This window comes from Phyllobates terribilis, unplaced genomic scaffold, assembly GCF_046119375.1.
Source record: "Phyllobates terribilis strain yellow unplaced genomic scaffold, ASM4611937v1 Scaffold_5__5_contigs__length_657084704, whole genome shotgun sequence".
NCBI lineage: Eukaryota > Metazoa > Chordata > Amphibia > Anura > Dendrobatidae > Phyllobates > Phyllobates terribilis.
Window position 1 is genome coordinate 195,332,916 of NW_027362765.1, and position 6,000 is coordinate 195,338,915.

Genomic DNA, 6,000 nt, shown 5'->3' on the forward strand with positions numbered 1-6,000 from the left:
ACTTGAATGGAGGCCAAAAATGGCAGTATTTTCTGAAAACATATATGTGATCCATGTGACGGAGAAATCACAGTTTTAAATAGCTGGATTTTTAGCGCTGTAATACAGAAAGGACCTGGCTGTATTTTGTAGTGCCAACAAGCAAATGGGGCAGAAAAACGGTATTCTCTGGATTGCTTTTGAAGCAAATAATGAGGATTAAGATCCCAAAACAATTATTCCTGGCCCCTGAGACCTGGGCCTATTACTAGAAATATATAACAGCAGCAGAAGGCAGAACTGGAATGGAGCCTCTTGTGCTATATGCACTGCAGTCTGCTATGTACACTGCCTGCCTGCTTATATACACTACCCGCCTGATATCTCTGCAGATGGATTAGTCCTCAGAAGGACTGTTTGTTAATATGGATATGTGTAATGTTCGTGTTTTCTCCCTACAGTCATGGCCAAAAGTATTGAGAATGAGACAAATAGTAATTTTTCCAAAGTTTACTGCTTCATTTTTTGTAATGGCAATTTGCATATACTCCTGAATGTCAAAGAGTGATCAGCTTAACAGCAATTACTGTACTTGCAAAGTCAATATTTGCCCAGAAAATGAACTTTAACCCCCAAAACACATTTCAACATCATTGCAGTCCTGCCTTAAAAGGAGCAGCTAACATCGTTTTAGTGATTGATCCATTAACACAGGTGTGGGTGTTGATGAGGACAGGGCTGGCGATCAATCAGTCATGATTAAGTAAGAATGACATCACTGGACACTTTAAAAGGAGGCTGGTTCTTGGTATCATTGTTTCTCTTCAGTTAACCATGGTTATCTCTAAAGAAACACGTGCAGCCATCATTGCACTGCACAAAAATGGCCTAACAGGGAAGAGTATCGCAGCTACAAAGATTGCACCTCAGTCAACAATCTATCGCATCATCAAGAACTTCAAGGAGAGAGCTTCCATTGTTGTCAAAAAGGCTCCAGGGCGCCCAAGAAAGACCAGCAAGCGCCAGGACCGTATCTTAAAACTGTTTCAGCTGTGGGATCGGACTACCAGCAGTGCCAAGCTTGCTCAGGAATGGCAGCAGGCTGGTGTGAGTGCTTCTGCACGCACTGTGAGGCGGAGACTCTTTGAGCAAGGGCTGGTTTCAAGGAGGGCAGCAAAGAAGCCACTTCTCTCCAGAAAAAACATCAGGGACCGACTAATATTCTGAAAAAGGTACAGGGAGTGGACTGCTGAGGACTGGGGCAAAGTCATTTTCTCTGATGAATCCCCTTTTCGATTGTTTGGGACATCTGGAAAACAGCTTATACGGAGAAGAAGAGGTGAGCGCTACCACCAGTCTTGTCTCATGCCAACTGTAAAGCATCCTGAAACCATTCATGTGTGGGGTTGCTTCTCAGCCAAGGGAATCGGCTCACTCACAGTCTTGCCTAAAATCACAGCCATGAATAAAGAATGGTACCAGAATGTCCTCCAAGAGCAACTTCTCCCAACCGTCCAAGAGCAGTTTGGCGCCCAACAATGCCTTTTCCAGCATGATGGAGCACCTTGCCATAAAGCAAAGGTGATAACTAAATGGCTCATGGAACAAAACATAGTGATTTTGGGTCCATGGCCTGGAAACTCCCCAGATCTTAATCCCATTGAGAACTTGTGGTCAATCATCAAGAGACGGGTGGACAAACAAAAACCAACAAATTCTAGCAAAATGCAAGCATTGATTATGCAAGAATGGACTGCTATCAGTCAGGATTTAGTCCAAAAGTTGATTGAGAGCATGCCAGGGAGAATTACAGAGGTCTTGAAGAAGAAGGGGCAACACTGCAAATATTGACTTGCTGCATTAACTCATTCTAACTGTCAATATAACCTATTGGTACTCATAATATGATTGCAATTATATTTCTGTATGTGATATAAACATCAGACAAACACTAATAAAAACCAGAGGCCAGCAGATCATGTGAAAATATAATTTTGGTGTCATTCTCAAAACTTTTGGCCATGACTGTACACTACCTAATACACAAGAAAATCTCTCCCTACTCTGCCTGATTCTGGAGTGACTGTGACGAGCACAGCGGCACCAGGTCTGATATCTGATATAGACCTGATGATGCTGTACGGCCAGCCAATCACTGTAATGCCACAACCACCATGGCTGCGGTATTACAATGAGTGGCAGGCAATCCCTGCATGTTAATTGGCGCTCTAAAGAGCACCAAACATGCAGGGAGGGGACGCGAGTATCCGCCCGAGCATCTCGCATGTACTCGGCGAGATGTACTGAGATGCTCGGGCGAGTACCGAGTACTTGCGAGTATGCTCGCTCATTACTAATGAGCACCTTTAACCCCCAGGTGCTTCACAGAAATTTATAACATTGAGCCATGAAAATAAAACAATCACATTTTTGTCACAAAAATGTTCTTTTAGCCCCAAATTATTTATCTTCTCAAGGGTAACAGGAGAAAGTGGACCACAAAAATTGTTGTGCAATTTCTTCTGAGTATGCCGATATTCCATATATGGAGGAAAATTACTGTTTGGGTGCATGGCAAAGCTTCGAAGGGAAGGAGCACCATTTGACTTTTTGAATGCAAAATTTGCTGGACTCATTAGCTGATGCCATGTCACATTTGGAGAGCCCCTGATGTGCCTAAACAGTGGAAACCCCCTACAAGTGACCCCATTTTGGAAACTAGACCCCTCAAGAAATATATATCTACATGTGTGGTGAGCACCTTGAACCTCCAGGTGCTTCACAGAAGTTTATAACGCCAAGCTGTGAAAATAAAAAATCACATTGTTCCCACAAAAATGTTCTTTTAGCCCCATTTTTTTTATTTTCACAAGGGTCACGGGAGAAATTGCACAATACAATTTGGTGTGCAATTAGTCCTGATTACACCAATACCCCATATGTGGTCGAAAACTACTTTTGAGGCACAGTGCAAAGCTCATAAGGGAAGAAGTGCCATATTGGAGTTCAGATTTTACTGGAATGGTTTGAGGGTGCCATGTCACATTGGCAGAGCCCCTGGGGTGCCAGAACAGCAGAAACCACCCATAACTGACAAACTACACCTCTCAATGAATTAATCTAGGGGTGCAGTGAGCATGTTGACACCACATATACCTCACAGAAATTTATACCATTGGGTGGTGAAGAAAGAATGATTCAATTTTTACCGCTAAAATGTTGTTTTAGCCCCAAATTTTAAATTTTTATAAGAGCTAAAAGGAAAAAATGGACCTTTCAGTTTGTTGTGCAATGTCTCCTGAGTACGCCGATACCCTATATGTAATTGGGAACTACTTTTGAGGCACAGTGAAAAACTCAGAAGAGAAGGCGTGTCATAATTCAGTGCAGATTTTACTGTTTTTTTGCAGGTGTCATGACCCACTGCGAGAGCCGCTGAGGTGCCAGAACAGCATAGCCCCTGAGGTGCCCCCATAAGTGACCCCATTTTATAAACTACACCTCTCAATTAATTAATCTAAGGCTGCAGTGATTATATTGACACCACATGTTTGTCACAAAATTTTAAATCATTGGGCAGTGAAGAAAAAATAATTAAATTTTACCACAACAATGTTGGTTTTGCCCCAGATTTTACGTTTTCACATGGGAAAATGGGTAAAAATGGCACCAAAATTTGTCACACAATTTCTGCTGAACGTGGAAATACCGCATATGTGGCTGTACACGGCAAGACTCGGGAGGGACGGACCGCTATTTGCCTCCTGGAACGCAGATTTTCCTAGAATAGTTTGTAGACTTAATATACAGAGCCCCTAAGTGCTAGAAGAGCAGAATACCCCCCTCAAGTGACCCCCAAGGAGGTATTTACAAGTGTAGTGATGATTTTGACTCCATGGGTGTTTTCCAGAAACAAGTAGCAGTGGATGTTGCTGAGTGAAAATTGCAAATCTGCTAATTTAGTGCCCATACACTGTAGTACCCAGTAAGTTGAAGAATTCTCTGGACTTCTTTTGGGAAGTGAGGAGCCATAGTGATTTTCCAGAGCTTTTGTACTACCAGTAATAGCCCTCCATTTTCCCATTGATAGAAGAAAGACCTGAGTGGGGACTTGCTTTTTTTGCGTATTGAGTTGAAATTTTTATTGGGAACATTTGACCCACATTTGGGATCATATCCTGCACTCTACACTGAGCACTTACATCAGGGTTTCCATCTAAATCTCTGAATGATCTAACCAAGCTTGCTAACCCTGGTGACCCGGATGTCGTCATGCTCACATTGGGTCAGCATGGAAACTATCGGACCCTCCCGATAGTGTCGTGGGGGCGCCGACCGGAAGGGAGAGGGAGTCCTCACCCTCTCCCTGCCTTCTAAATGCTGCGATTGATTTCGATATCAACATTTAGGGAGTTAAACTGTCGGGATCGGTCCAACGTTGTTGTCAACTGTCATGTCCTGTCCTGTAGAAGAAACCTGTAGTTCCACAAGTGGTCACAAGTTTCTCTTAGAGAACAATCGGACATAGAGCAACAATACAGGACAATTTACTTCCTGTTGGGATATTATTATACTTAGAAGCTGGCGTGACACTTCTATTCTTGTAATTCATTGGGTAAAATCAGGCATGCCGCTTTTGTAATATACTCTTCATGAGTTTTTAACTGATTTTCTTTTGTGAGTATAAAAAAAAAATTAGTAGCAAATTGTCCAGTACTGCTGCTGTAAAGCCCAGCATGCACATTAGAATAATGTTGACTGAACACGCAGATTTCAGCGGATGTGTGTGGGGGCATGGACAACTGATTGTCAAAGGAGTTTAGGATCCTTTTGTTCTTGTTTTGTTCTTCCAAAAAAAAGTCACTGTCAGACATGTCTTGCGGCGGCTCTCTCATAGAGAACACAGGTCAATGTTTTGGTACGCAAGTGCCAAAAATGCATTTTTGAGATATTCTTCGTAATGACAAGCCGCACATTACATTGTCAGATGAAGGGCTGGTGTTTCAAAGCATTGGCAGGATCAGTGTGAAGAGTGAAGACTGTGACCTGAACATGTGTGCTTAGACACCACGTCAATCATTGAAAGACAACTCTGTCCCCATCAGTGACGTGCCTGTCTCATGTCATTCGATTCTGGTGCCCACATCAGAAGTAATGGACAGGAAGCAGTGCCTGCATGACAACATGCGCTCATAGAAACAGCGCAGGGCAGCCCTAATAGAAGAGTTAGGACATATGAAAGAAGGTCAAATAGTAGCCAAAAAAACCCTCTTTAAGCTGGCACCTCTTTGGAAGAAAGGGTTTTATTTACAGCATATTCTGTATCTGCAACCATTGCTGTTGGGGTAGATCAATCCCCACCAAGTCCTCCTCAGTTGATTAGATAAGCATAGGTGTAGCTATAGGAGGTCCAATGGTAGCAATTTTAACTGGAATCTGAAATGGCCAAAAGATACCCCTGTGCTACATAAGCATGCACCAGTAGGGGGCACAAATATGTAACAAAGGGCCTTGTTACATATTTTGCATTAAGTTCCAAAATCTTGAAGTTACTCTTCTGTTAGTAGGGCATCATTGACCATAGTATTACACCATTGTCCCCAGTGTTATACACTATGCACAAGAGAAAAATAGAAATTCCAAATATCCCCAAGGCTTTACTCAAGCATGAATGCAAATCAGCTTTGTTAGAAATCTGTAATCCTCTTATATTAGACATTTTGCACATTTGCTTTACTGTTAAAATAAAAGTGTGTTCGTCTTGGTCCCATTTGCTTCATTCAGATTATAATTGGTTATTATTGTTCATATTTATTAATTCAATCCAAGTAATTATATAGCTATCCTTTGCAAATAGTCGGATCAAAGAAAGGAAGTATGTATGAATTTCAAGCAGTTTGCAAATAATGTAATTAACATAATCATAACATGAGCGTTGAAGAAATCTTAACAAGGCATTAGTCACTGTGGAGTTTTCTAAATATAGAAATAGTAGAGCTAAAATCATCATTTTACTTGAAA